This window comes from Macaca mulatta, chromosome 15 (genome assembly GCF_049350105.2).
Source record: "Macaca mulatta isolate MMU2019108-1 chromosome 15, T2T-MMU8v2.0, whole genome shotgun sequence".
NCBI classification, from domain to species: Eukaryota; Metazoa; Chordata; class Mammalia; order Primates; family Cercopithecidae; genus Macaca; species Macaca mulatta.
In genome coordinates, this window is record NC_133420.1 from 64,161,756 (window position 1) to 64,176,159 (window position 14,404).

The window sequence follows — 14,404 nt, forward strand, 5'->3', positions numbered from 1 at the left end:
TTACAACTCAACAATAAAAAGACATTTGAAGCTGGGCACGGTGGCTCATGCCTGTAATCCTAACGCTTTGGGAGGAGGCGGGAGGATCACGAGGTCAGGAGATCGAGACTACCCTGGCCGACATGGTGAAATCCCATCTTTACTAAAAATATAAAAATTAGCTGGGTGTGGTAGTGCATGCCTGTAATCCCAGCTACTTGGGAGGCTGAGGCAGGATAATCGCTTGAACCAGAGAGTCGGAGGTTGCAGTGAGCTGAGATCATGCCACAGCGCTCCAACCTGGCGAGAGAGTGAGACTCTGTCTCAAAAAGAAAAGAAGACATATGATCCAGTTTAAAACAGGGCAAACAGTATGAATAGGCATTTCTCTGAAGAAGACATACAAGTGGCTAACCAGCACATGAAAAGATGTTCAACATCATTAGTCATTAGAGTAATAAAAATTGCAACGAGATACTACTCTCCATCTGGGATGGGTAAAATAAGAAATACAGACAATAACAACTAGCAAATGATGATGATATGAAGAAACGGGAACCCTGAAACATTGCCGGGGGGTATTGTAAAATGGTGCAGTTACTTTGGAAAAGTCTGACAGTTTCTCAAAATGTTAAACATAGTGTCATGACATGACCCAGCAACTGCACTCCTGGGTATATACCCAAGAAAAATGAAAACATATGTTCACACTAAAGCTTGTACACAAATGTTCATAACAGCATTATTCACAGTAGCCAAAAATTTAGGCACAATCGAAGCCAGTCACAAAGGGCTTTTATGATGTATGATTCCATTTATATGAAATGTCCAGAATAGGCAAATCCATAGAAATAGAATGTCTTGAAATCAGGCCAAGCACAGTGGCTCATGCTTGTAATCCCAGCACTTCGGGAGGCTGAGGCGGGCGGATCACTTGAGGTCAAGAGTTCAAGACCAGCCTGGCCAACATGGTGAAACCCCATCTCTACTAAAAATACAAAAATTAGCCGGGTGTTTGTCACCATTTTTGTAAATAAACATGTCTGTACACATAGAAGAAAATCTGTAATGTGCAACAAACTGTTACTAGTGCCTATCTCTGTTGAGTGATTTGGATTTTTAATTTTATTCTTTTTGCTTCAGCTGTATTTTCTAATTTGTACATAATAAATACCCATTTTTTGCAATTTTTAAGCAATTTAAAAAATTTAAGCAAATTTTTTTTTTTTTTTGAGACAGGTTCTCACTCCCAGGCTGGAGTGCAGTGGTGCGATCATGGCTCACTGCAGCCTCACCGTAGCCTCTGCCTCCTGAGTAGCTAGGACCACAGGCGTGTGCCACCACACCTGGCTAATTTTTGTATTTTTTGTAGAGATATGGTTTCTCCATGTTGCCAAGGCTGGTCTCGAACTCTTGGGCTCAAGTGATCCACCTGCCTTGGCCTTCCAAAGTGCTAGGATTACAGGTGTGAGCCACCATGCCGGGCCTAAACAATTTTTTTTTCTTTGAGGGGGTTTCTCCTTTCATACATACCAGGTTTCCCCTGGAGTCCTGGCCATAATCTCGAAGCCTGGACTAAAAGGAGTATAGAGAACTTTCTTACGTACATAGCAGTAATTTTAGGGGTACTTATGGGTTGCAGCCATCACTGACCTTCAATGAGTACCTTTTCTTCCTTTTTAAAGCATTTTCAAGAGGCATTCACAAGTATCACATAAAAGAATGTATGATTCTGCCCACAAAACCATTACTAGGACATACATGCATTAATATGGAAAACCTGATGCACAGATACAGATTGCAGAAAGCTGACTCTAAATCAGAGACAAAGGACACATGAGCATGGGAGATGACGGAGCCCTTGGCTGGAGGGCACTAACAGTTGTAATGTGATGTTGACATATGTATCTCCCAGACTGGAGCACAGTTCCGAGGCTGGAGACTGCAATACAGTGAACTCTGTGCTTGAACACAGTAGGTACCTGGTTGTTTGTTGACTACTTCTCCCATTAAAAGAACCTGAGTTGTTAATCTTTTTATGATTGAATTATAGGAGTTTTAACATTCTGGATACAAGTCCTCTGTCAAATAATATGTCTCATGAACATTTTCTCTCAGCCTGTGGCTTGTCTGTTTTCTTAACTGTGTTTTTTGATAGTTTTTAATTTATCAAATTTAAATTGACCAATTTATCAGTTTGTTTCTCTATGGTTAAATCTTTCTGTATCCTAAGAAATCTTTACCTGTCCTAAGATCATAAAGAAATGTACCTATGGTTTTCTTCTAAAAGCTGTATAGTTTTAGCTTTTACATTTAGGTTGTATTGAATCCTACTTTAACTGTCAAGCTCTTTCACTGATTGATTTCATTTTATTTTATACTTCTGTATCTCAGAGAAGATCTTATTCCTTTTTGATCTCCACACAACCAAGGGAAATGCCCAGCAATGGCTCCTCCATAGACGATTCCAATTCAGCCATCTAAGGGGAAGTTCTCCAGGCATCTCATGAGATTTTGTACTCATGCTTTGCCCACCCGGTTCACATTTACTTACAAGGCACTTTTTATGTATGTCATATCTTACTGATCCTTACATAAACTTACCAAAGGAGGCGGAGCCATCTTCATTTTCAAAAATAAGGAAATTTACACTCAGAAAAATGAAATGACTTGCCCAAGACCACTCAGTGAATAAATAACAGAATTAAGATAAGACTCAGGAATCCTAACTTTTGACCTTTTTTCTTGATCAGTTAAGAATATAATGAGAGTAGACCCAGCATGGGGGCTCACGCCTGTAATCCCAGCACTTTGGGAGGCCGAGGCAGGCGGACCATGAGGTCAAGAGATTGAGAACATCCTGGCCAACATGGTGAAACCCCGTCTCTACTACAAATACAAAAATTAGCTGGGTGTGGTGGCACGCTCCTGTAATCCCAGCTACTTGGGAGGTTGAGGCAGGAGAATCACTTGAACCCAAGAGGTGGAGTTTGCAATGAGCTGAGATCGTGCCACTGCACTCCAACCTGGGTGACAGAGCGAGACTCCATCTTAAAAAAAAAAGAAAAAAAGAGAGTAAACTGTACATATGACACCACAGAGAACATTTACTGAGAGTGTATCTCAGGCTCCTTTCCTGGGAGTGACTTTTTCTACATCCAGACAAGTGGCCCATCCCCTCTAATGAAGGTGAAGAGAAAACACTGAGCTGGAAGAGCTCATTTCAGACTTTTTCTGCCCTGACTAAATGGAGAGACATGGAAGATGCGGATGGGGAAGAAACAGAGGATCCAGAATAAGAAGAAAGTTCTATGAGAGCCTCTTTCCTGGCCCTTGTCCCAAATGGGTGTCTCTTGTCCTATTATAATACTATAAATGGTCATTTATTCAATACTTATATGCCATTAATTTACATACATCATCTTTAAATGTACTGTAACATTTTTAAGTAGGCATAATCCTTCCCATTGTAAAGATGAGAAAACCAAAGCTTAGAGTGTATAAGTAGTTTGCCCATATTTACACATCTGAGATGGGATTCATTCCCAGGTCTGCCCAATTTGTAATTATTTCCACTACAATGGCCTTCCACAGAAAATGATTGGGGCCACACCCTCTTCCTAAAGTCCTTGCAATTACTCTGCTCCCAGAGCAGCTGCACCCTACCTGTCCTGGGTAGACCCACATTTCAGCCTCCATTTACGCAGGTTATGTCTATCTGCCTCTCTATTCTATGAACCTACAATCCCTTTCATACTGTCCCCAGGCTGTGATCACACTTGTCAATCTCACCTCCTGCCCCAGTTCCCAGCCCTCATCTCCCTGCCCCATACATAGTCTCAAGTCTCATTTTTCCCTGCTCTGTGGTTCACATTCCTAGACACTTCCTGGGAACAAATACACTCCCATAACTATCCAGTGTATTCCTCAACTATATATTTGCACAATATGGCACTACTGTCTCCTATTATCCTATGTTTTTGAACCCTCTACCAAGGTAGTTATTAGAAGTGGGAATTTTTTTACAATTATTTTTTACAGACAGAGTCTAGCTTTGTTGCTTAGGCTAGAGTGCAGTGATGCGATCATAGCTCACTGCACCTTGAACTCCTGGGCTCAAGTGATCCTCCCACCTCAGCCTCCTTAGTAGCTGGGACTACAGGTGCACACCACAATGCCTGGCTAATTTTTAAATTTTTTGTAGAGACAGGGTTTCACCATGTTGCCCAGGCTGGTCTCAACTCCTAGGCTCAAGTGATCCTCCCACCCCAGCCTCTCAAAGTGCTGGGATTACAGGTGTGGAAATGGGAATTTAGGGAACTCTTCCTACCTGCTCAGCAATGGAGCAACTCTGGGCAGGAAAACCCCAGAAAAAAGATTTCCTCTAGCTTTGGTCATCAATGTCTTTCTGCCAGTCATAGAACCCTTCCCTCTTTTTTGGCCTTCTGAATAAAGACGGGAAAGACAATGGTCTTCAATTGCTCTTCTCTAGCAATCTGACCTTGACTTGAGATCCTGATAAGATGCCTCTGTAGGGCTGATAACCCTTTTCCTGACTGGTCCTCTCCTGGGTAGGATCAAAGGGAGAAGGGCGGGAGGGTAGATTTGGGAGTATTAGCTTACGCTTAGGTCTCTTCTTGAAGGCTTATTGTAACAGGTCAGGTGCCCTAGGCATTACAATGACTGTCCCTACCCCTGCCACACACTGTGGGGCACCCTGTTTTCTTACTCCATCCTTACCTGGAGCCTGGTGGCTCCCATAGCACCAGAAGATATGGTATGTGTGTCTATGTGCATGTATAGCTATGTGCATGTATGTATGTGTGTGTGGACAGAAAGGCTTCCCAGCCCCTTCTCTTGAAAGCTGCATGGATCCTTGCATGTTCTCCATCATAAACTTACAGTAGCTATAGGGGTGTCTCCTCCCATTAAGCCTTTGTTTCTAGATCTGACTCCCCCATCCCTGACCCATACTAGAAGCTTCATTAGAAATGCCCAAAAAGGAAGGATGCGATCTGCTTCTTGACAAAATAGCATAAATGGCATTAGCCCAAGCCTTGGCTTTTCCCCATCTCTGCACCATAGCCCAAATGTATGCATGGATGAGCTCGTCTAATGCTGTGCTCCCGCACATTCCCTTTATCCCCCCAGCACCGTCCCCCTCTCCCTTTTGGAAAGACAAAGCCAACCCTCAGAAGCCAGGGCCCAAATGTGCTGATCAGTATCCTAGCATCTCTGCCCTGCCCCTCCCCCAGCTCCCTGAGCCATACCTTTGTCAGGAGCCTTGAGCTGGACCCCTGATGTGTCTGTCCCTTTTGCACTCCGACCAAGCTCTACCTCGACAGTTCCAGCTGAGACACTGTTCCACGGGACCACACAGGGGAACTGGACCGATTTCCTAAGATCTGATTTCTGCTAATACAATGGCATCGTTGCTAATGCAGGGAGGCTGCGCAATCCCAGCCCCAGTCTCCGTGCTGCTGCCGCGGCTGCTGGTGATGCGGTGACGTTGCTGCTAAGGGAAGGGGGAAGGGAAAGGAGCAGGCAGGCCCACAGCACAGCCACTCAGCCTCCCTCCCTTCCAGTCCCTGTGGGCCCTTTAGCCTAGGGAAGGGGGAGGGTAGAGAAAGTCAGTGCTGGAAGATGGAGAACTCTCAAGACAGCAAAGGAAAAATGGGGAGAGTTGTGTCTAGCTCCTCTTTTGTCCTTAGGCGTCTCAGGGAAGATGTCTGGGCAGAGCCTTGGAGCTTCCTTCCTTCTTTAGGCTCCTCCTTTTATATCTTAACCAGAAACCTCTCCCTCCTCTTTTTGCCCATTGTGAATGACTCTGTTTTCCAGCTTTTTCCTCTAACCAGGATTCCAGACTAGCCTCAGGGTGGGGCAGTCAGCCTGGGAGGGGATTCCTGAAGCCCAGAAGGGAGGCTGCAGGGACCAGTCACCATTCTGCCAGCAGTAACTTGAACTCAGTCCTGGTGGATGGCCCACGAGTCTTAGCACTGGCCTTCCTAGAGAGACAGGGTGCTAGGCAGGCTTCTGTACACTGGGGTGGTAAGTCTTAAGGACCTGGAGGCTGCAGGCCCTCTTCCTAACACGGTATTCAATTCAGTTCCCTGGGTCTTCAGAGGTCTACTCGCTGTGGCTGAAGTAGAACTGGCCCCTCTCACATACATCGGTTCTCAGTCAGTGCTCAGCTGGGTCCAGCTGGGTTTGTGTGGAGGCAGAATCCCTCTAGCTGGGCTGAGAGGCCAGGAAGCCTATCTTCCCAGGGAAAGGAAGGCAGGGGACAGTGGTCTCTCCTAGGCCAGAGAGAAATCTCAGTTCTGCTTGGAGACCTACAGAGTCCTCTGCTCCTTCCCTGCTCCACCCTCCTCAGGTTCTGGGCCAATTCTGTGGGAATAAGGAAAAAAGGAAGAAACTGCAGCTAGAGCCAGTTGTACAGGAAGTTGCGGTGAGGTCTCTGTCCACTTTGTGTCACTGCTCCCTGCTGCTACGCTTGAATACAGAGATAGTCTCAAGCAGGGGTTGGTCCCCAAACACTAGCCCTGCCTAGGGCTCCTCCCAAGGTGACTACTATCTGGACTCCACAGCCATGCCCTCGGATTTCAGGGCCTGAGAAAGAAGCCTTTGGAGAAACCACTGGCCAAGACCATAACAGCTATCCCTCAGGATCCGGAAGAGATGTAACTTCTTTTCCTTTCTTGTTTCTCCTATTCCCTATGACATCCATGTGTCCACTGACACCATGCTCAGCTGAGTCAATTGTAGAGAGAACAAAAACACACAAAGACACAAAGATCCATCTCCAGCCTTGACTTGTTTGAGCAGCCATGGCCCCTTGATCCTATAAAGCAGGGAACAGTGAGGAAGGGAAGGAAGGAGGGAGACTGCTGTTCCTAGCCAGCCACTGAAAGGTGAGGAAATGGTGTCACTCTGCCTTCCTCTTGCCTAGCTGATACAGAACACAAAGCACGGTTGGATAAGCATCTGTAGGTTAGGGCAAAGTTAATCTTCATGACCAAGCATTTGGAGTTCAAGCTTCTTACCATGAGAGCTCTGGGCCCAGGGTCTTTGACTCTGAAATTTCTGTGAGGCTAAGTCATGCATTGTGCTGGACAGCCAGTGTTTCCAGTTGCCTATGGAAGGTGGCAGCTCTCAGACCTCTAGTGCCTGGCTTAATTCACTACATCACAGACAACCTTGCCACTTACTTCCTAACCACTACTGCCAAAGATCTAGGGCTTTTGAGGAAAGATCAAATTATTTTCCAACCAGAAACAAAACACAAATACTGTTACATTATAAACCTCAACCACCTCCTAACTAGTCTCCCCACTTGTAATTTACTTTTTAGTACTACCAGATTCATCTCCCTAAAGCACCACCTTTCTTCAACATGCCACTCCTCCTGGCCATTTTAATGGTTTCTCATTACCCAGAGAATCAAGTTGAGCCTCCTCATTTTGGCTTTAGAGGTCATCCATCTCGGCTATCTACTCTTTTTTTTTTTTTTTTTTTTTTTTTTTTTTTTTTTTTGAGTTTCACTCTTGTCATCCAGGCTGGAGTGCAGTGGCGTGATCTTGGCTCACTGCAACCTCCGTCTCCCGGGATCAAGTGATTCTCCTGTCTCAGCCTCCTGAGTAGCTGGGATTACAGGCACCCACCACCATGACCCGGCTAAGGTTTATATTTTTAGAAGAGATGGGGTTTTGCCATGTTGGCCAGGCTGGTTTTGAACTCCTGACCTCAGGTGATCCACGTGCCTCGGCCTCCCAAAGTACTGGGATTACAGGTGTGAGCCACCGTGCCCACCCTCGGCTGTCTACTCCACTCAACCTTGGTTTCCCATCATGCAATCCTTGAAACATGTTTCAGAAGATCATTTCCACTCTACTGCATTTGTTCATTCAGACTCTCCTTCCTGTTACACTTGGCCCTGTTCAAAATTATCCAAACCTACCAGGCCCAGAGCAACTCCTCCATCAAGTCTCCTCTGATTACCCCAGAGCCAGAAATAATCTGTCCTCTGAACCAGTGGTTGCAGGTGGTTGATTTTACAGACAAGAAAACAACTTCCACAAAAAACAGGTGGATCAATATTGGATTGCCAACTTCTTTTTTTTTTTTTTTTGAGACGGAGTCTCGCTCTGTCGCCCAGGCTGGAGTGCAGTGGCCGGATCTCAGCTCACTGCAAGGCCAACTTCTTATATTGTCAAGTAGCATCATTACAAAACTTTACATCAATGATCATAACTTTATAAGAAAGAGCATACTGTACTTTTCTCATTGCATTGCATATTAATGGCGAACTTCATCAGCAACTAGAATCAGTCCCTGAGAAGTTTTGATTAAGTAAATCATGTCACTTAACATGGTTATTGTTCTTTTTTGCCTATCTGCCTTAACATCTCTTCTAGACTGCAAAGTTGGAGTTATAGTCATCTGTGCATCTCCATTATCCAGTATATAAGACAATATCGTTTTTATTTTGTGTTTCCCATAAAACCTAGCATAGTGCTTGGCATTCAGAAGGTGTCTTATGCTTGGCATATGGAAGTCTTGTTGAACAAGAATAATCTAAAAAGAGATGCTCCTTGTGTGTAAATCAGAATAAGTGGTGGGTAGACTTGACTAAATAAGCTTGGAAGAGAAGACTGTTTTTCATGTGGGGAAAAAAAAATCTATTAAAAAGAAGCTTAGGCGGCCGGGCACAGTGGCTCACGCCTGTAATCCCAGCACTTTGGGAGGCCGAAGTGGGCCGATCACCTGAGGTCAGGAGTTCAAGACCAGCCTGGCCAACATGGTGAAACCTTATCTCTACTAAAAATACAAAAATTAGCTGGGTGTGGTGGTGGGCACCTGTAACCCCAGCTATTCGGGAGGCTGAGGCAGGAGAATCACTTGAACCCAGGAGGCGGAGGTTGCACTGAGCCGAGATTGCACCACTGCACCTCAGCCTGGACAACAAGGGCGAGACTCCATATCTAAAAAAAAGAAGCTTAGGCAACAAAGAAGTAATTCTTCGTAACCTAGAGTTAGGCAACACATTCTTAGACAAGATATAAAATATATAAGTGACAAAAGAAAAAAACAGAAAAACTTTGACTTCCTGCTGGCAAAATGAGAAAATAGAACAATAAATAAACTAGACTTCATAAAAATTTAAAACTTTTGTTCTTCAAAGGACACAATCAAGAGAGTCAAGGCCGGGCGCGGTGGCTCAAGCCTGTAATCCCAGCACTTTGGGAGGCCGAGACGGGCGGATCATGAGGTCAGGAGATCGAGACCATCCTGGCTAACAAGGTGAAACCCCGTCTCTACTAAAAAATACAAAAAACTAGCCAGGCGAGGTGATGGGCGCCTGTAGTCCCAGCTACTCAGGAGGCTGAGGCAGGAGAATGGCCTAAACCCGGGAGGCGGAGCTTGCAGTGAGCTGAGATCCGGCCACTGCACTCCAGCCAGGGCAACAGAGTTAGACTCCGTCTCAAAAAAAAAAAAAAAAAAGAGTCAAAAGACAACCCACAGAATGTGAGAAAATTTGCAGATCATATATCTGATAAGGGACTTCTGTCCAGAATATAATTCAAAACACTTACAACTCAGTTGTAAAAAGACAAATAATCAAATTTTTAAATCGGCAAAGGGGGCCGGGCATGGTGGCTCACACCTGTAATCCCAGAGCTTTGGGAGGCCAAGGCAGGCAGATCACTTGAGGTCAGGAGTTCAAGACCAGCTTGGCGAACATTGTGAAACCCGTAAAAATTAGCTGGGTGTGATGGTGCATACCTGTAATCCTAGCTACTTGGGAGGCTAAGGCACAAGAGGTGCTTGAACCTGGGAGGCAGAGGTTGCAGTGAGCTAAGATTGCACTCCTGCACTCCAGCCTGGGTGACAGAGTGAGAACCTGTCTCAAAAAAATAAATAAGTAAATAAATAAAAATGGGCAAAGGATTTGTGTGTGTGTATGTGTGTGTATTATTTGTAGAGATGGGGGTCTCACTATGTTGCCCAGACTGGTCCAAAACTCCTGAGCTCAAGTGATCCTCCTGCTTCGGCCTCCCAAAGTACTGGGATTACAGGCATGAGCCACCATGCCTGGCTGGGCAAAGGATTTGAATAAACATTTCCCCGAAGAAGACACACAAATGGTCAACAAGTACTTATATAAACAAATGCTTAACATCATTAATCATTAGGCAGTACAAATCAAAACTAAAGTGAGATACTACTTGACCCCACTAGAATGGCTAAAATAAAAAAAGGCAAGCAGTCACACATGTTGACAATGATGTGTAGAAATTGAACTCTCACACATTGCTGAGGGCACTGTAAAATGGCGCAACCACTTTGGAAAACAGTTCTGGCAGTTTCTCAAAAAGTTAAAGAGTTACCATATGACCCCAGCAATTCTGCTTCTAGGTGTATACCTACAAGAAACAAAAAACATCCACACAGAAGCTTGTATATGAGTATTCCTAGTAGTATTATTCGTAATAGTCAAAAACTAGGAGCAAAGCAACCAAAATGTTCATCAACAGAAGGGATAAATAAAAGGTGGTACACACAATGAATTAATTCAACAATAAAAGGGAATGAAGTCCTGATAAGTGCTCCAACATGGATGAACCTTGAAAACATGCTCGGTGAAAGAAGAAACACAGAAAGTCACATATTGTTTCATTCCATTTACATGATATGTCCAGACAAGGCAAATCTATAGAGACGAAAAGTAGATCAGTGGCTGCCAGAGGCTGGAGAGGCAGAGAGATGGGGAGTGCCTGCTAATGGGTGTGGGGTTTCTTTTGGGAATGATGAAATGTTCCAAAATTAGACTACAGTCATAGTTGCACAACTCTGTGAATATACTAAAACAATTGAATTGTATACTTTAAATGGTGAAATGTAGATATGTCAATTATATTTCAATAAAGCTGTTAAAAACAGTGGCAGCTGCTGTAGGAGCTTGAGTGGTATTGCTCAGATCCACAGAGGCCAAAGTCTTTGAGAACCCCATAACGGGGTATGGGTGAGAGGTGGAATGTCAGGGTACCAGAAAGCAGAGGATATCACTGCACGTCAATCCAAGGACATCAGAGTCAGATAGTCTTCTCTTTCTTTTTTCAACACCAAATTCTTTTTTTTTTTTTTTTTTTTGAGTCTCGCTCTGTCACCCAGGCTGGAGTGCAGTGGCGTGATCTCGGCTCACTGCAACCTCCGCCTCCTGGGTTCAAGCGATTCTCGTGCCTCAGCCTCTTGAGTAGCTGGAATTACAGGCATGCGCCACTATGCTTTGCTATTTTTTGTATTTTTTAGTAGAGATGGGGTTTCGCCATGTTGCCCAGGCTGGTCTCGAACTCCTGAGCTTAAGCAATCTGCTTGCCTAGGCTTCCCAAAGTGCTAGGATTACAGGTGTGAGCCACCACACCCAGCCTTGACACCAAAATTCCTTAACAAATGGACTCTTAAAATTCTCTCTCTACTCTCTCCTTCATCGTTTCTTAACCACCAGAAATCTTTTTTCTTACATTTGAGCTGTGTGAAGCAGTTATAATTTTTTAACTTATAATATTGGAATCATCTGACACTATCAGCAGTCATCCTTTCCTATTCAACTCCTCTTTCCCTTTGGCTTTTCTTTTCTTTTGAGACATTTAAGACAGTTTCGCTCTGTCACCCAGGCTGGAGTGCAGTGGCTGATCCTGGTTCACTGTAACCTCCACCTCCCAGGTTAAAGTGATTCTCGTTCCTCAGCCTCCCAAGTAGCTGGCATTACAGGTGCATACCACCACAGCCAGCTATATTTTTGTGGTTTTGGTAGAGACAGGGTTTCTTATAACATTTAAACATTATCCTTCATGAATGAGATATCTGAGATTATAGGCACGTGCCATCATGCCGGCCCCTTTTGGCTTCTGTAAACCAATCCTCCTAGTTCTGCTTCTTAGGTAATTCCTTCTTCGTTGTTTAATAAAACAATACCGGGCCCATATTTAAATGCAAATTTACAGCAAGGTTCAGATCTGAAGTCTTTTCAATCTGAACAGTCTTTAGTATTTCCCATTATCTTTGCTGTTGATTTCCAAATCTTATATTCTTCCTGAACTTCCAGAATCAAATCTCCAATAGCCTATCAGATACTCACTATTACCTCAAATTCAACACATCTAAAACCAAATCAATTTTTAAAATTTCAAATTAGGTCTCTTTGGACTGCCTGTACTTGAAAATAAAAGAGTCATCTGGACTCTCTTTACATTCAGACAATTACCAAGTCATGCTGAGTCTTCCTTCCAATATTTCGGGCATTAACTTAATAATTTCTTTCTTTTTTTTTTTTTTTTTTGAGACAGAGTCTTGCTCTGTTGCCCAGGCTGGAGTGCAGTGGCACGATCTCTGCTCACTGCAAGCTCCTTCTCCTGGGTTCACGCCATTCTCCTGCCTCAGCCTCCTGAGTAGCTGGGACTACAGGCGCCCGCCACCACACCTGGCTAATTTTTTTGTATTTTAGTAGAGACGGGGTTTCACTGTGTTAGCCAGGATGGTCTTGATCGCCTGACCTCATGATCCACCCACCTTGGCCTCCCAAAGTGCTGGGATTACAGGCATGAGCCACCATGCCTGGCCCAATAATTTCTTGTTTTTACTATGTTTCCACTACTATGCTAAACACTTAGTTACATTATCTCATTTAATCCATATAACCACTCTCTAAGCTAGGTGTTATTATTCTTCATGAATGAGAAATCTGAGGCTCAGGGATATTAAATAATCTTCCCAATGTAACTCAGTCAGTAAATGTCTAAGCTGGGACTCAGATAAAGACCTGTATGATTCCAGAGTCAGTATTCTTAACCACTTCCTCTATTGCCTCTCCAGTTCATATCCCTACTCTATCCTCCAAATTCAGGCCTGTATTACCTCTCCTCTGAGTTATATAGTCTTCTAACTTAGTTTTCTTACCTTCATTGTCTCTTGGTTCCCAGCTATCACATATACAGACACAAGAGTAATCTCCTCAACTTCCTTCAACAAGTCACTCTACTACTAAAATATCTTCAGTGGCTCCCTACTGTCTACAGGATAAATCCAAATTCTGTTTTTTTTTTTTTTGGAGACCGAGTCTTGCTCTGTCGCCCAGGCTAGAGTGCAGTGGTGCAATCTCAGCTCACTGCAAGCTCCGCCTCCCGGGTTCATGCCATTCTCCTGCCTCAGCCTCCAGAGTAGCTGGGACTACAGGCGCCCAACACCACGCTTGGCTAATTTTTTTGTATTTTTTAGTGGAGACGGGGTTTCACCGTGTTAGCCGGGATGGTCTAGATCTCCTGACCTTGTGATCCATCTGCCTCAGCCTCCCAAAGTGCTGGGATTACAGGCGTGAGCCACTGTGCCCAGCCCCAAATTCTTTAATGTGGCGTTCAAAGTTCCTTTCTACCGGCCAGGTGCAGTGGCTCACACCTGTAATCCCAGCACTTTGGGAGGCTAAGGTAGACAGATCACTTGAGGTCAGGAGTTCGAGACCAGCCTGGCCAACATGGTGAAACCCTGTCTCTACAAAACACAAAAATTAGCCAGGCGTGGTGGTGTGTGCGTGTAATCCCAGCTGCTTGGAAGGCTGAGGCAGGAGAATCGCCATGAACCCAGGAGGCGGAGGTTGCAGCGAGCAGAGATTGTGTCACTGTACTCCAGCCTGGGTGACAGAGTGAGACTCAGTCTCAGAAAAAAACAAAAATAAAAAACAACCAAAACCCCCAAAAGTTCCTTTCTACCTATCCAACCACATTCCCGTCACATGCCGAATATACCCTGAGTTTTGGCTTACTCACTGGGAAGGTATCTGGAATGTTCTCCCCATTCCCTCCCACCCTTCATTTTAAGGATGTGGCTCAAATTCTACCATATCTGGAAGCACTTTTCTTTCTCATGGAAATCATTCTGCTAAACTTCTTCAATACCAATTATATGTACAATTCATTTGGTATCAAGACTTGGCCATTTTATTATCTCTTAATGACAGTACACTTCTAGATGGTGGAACTGTGTCTTATACATTGATAGGTAATTCTGAGCAAAGGGCCTTGGTACATAGTGGAGGACCAATGATGTCTGATAAAGCTACTGAATGGCTGGCTGGGTGGGGTGGCTCACACCTGTAATCCCAGCATTTTGGGAGGCTGAGGTGGGCGGATTGCTTGAGCTTATGAGTCAAGACCAGCCTGGGCAACGTGGTGAAACCCCATCTCTATAAAAAATACAAAAATCAGCTGGGTTTGCTGGTATGCACCTGTAGTCCTAGCTACTTGGGAGACTGAGGTGGGAGGAAGGCTTGAGCTCGGGAGGTAGAAGTTGCGGTGAGTGGAGATTGTGCCACTGCCCTCAAGCCTGGACAACAGAACAAGGCCCAGTCTCAAAAACAAACAAAAACAAAGCT

At 44.5% G+C, this 14,404-nt stretch overlaps 1 protein-coding gene and 2 long non-coding RNA genes across 12 annotated transcripts in view; 2 read left to right on the plus strand and 1 right to left on the minus strand.

The window, feature by feature from the left end:
* The window catches only part of RUSC2 (RUN and SH3 domain containing 2), a 71,753-nt gene that overhangs the window by 17,136 nt on the left and 40,213 nt on the right, over positions 1-14,404 (minus strand). Inside the window, exon 1 of one of the 10 annotated variants that reach the window (XM_077965033.1) lies at positions 5,250-5,421. The exons of 7 other annotated variants lie outside the window; for them this stretch is intronic. The gene's annotated coding sequence lies outside the window, so the exon portion shown is untranslated. 10 annotated transcript variants of the gene reach the window in all.
* LOC144334666 (uncharacterized) lies at positions 1,197-7,543 on the plus strand. Its single transcript, XR_013404777.1, has 2 exons — positions 1,197-1,402; positions 4,101-7,543. It is a non-coding gene; the product is annotated as an uncharacterized LOC144334666 (long non-coding RNA).
* Positions 7,616-9,076, plus strand: LOC144334663 (uncharacterized). Its single transcript, XR_013404774.1, has 2 exons — positions 7,616-8,115; positions 8,952-9,076. It is a non-coding gene; the product is annotated as an uncharacterized LOC144334663 (long non-coding RNA).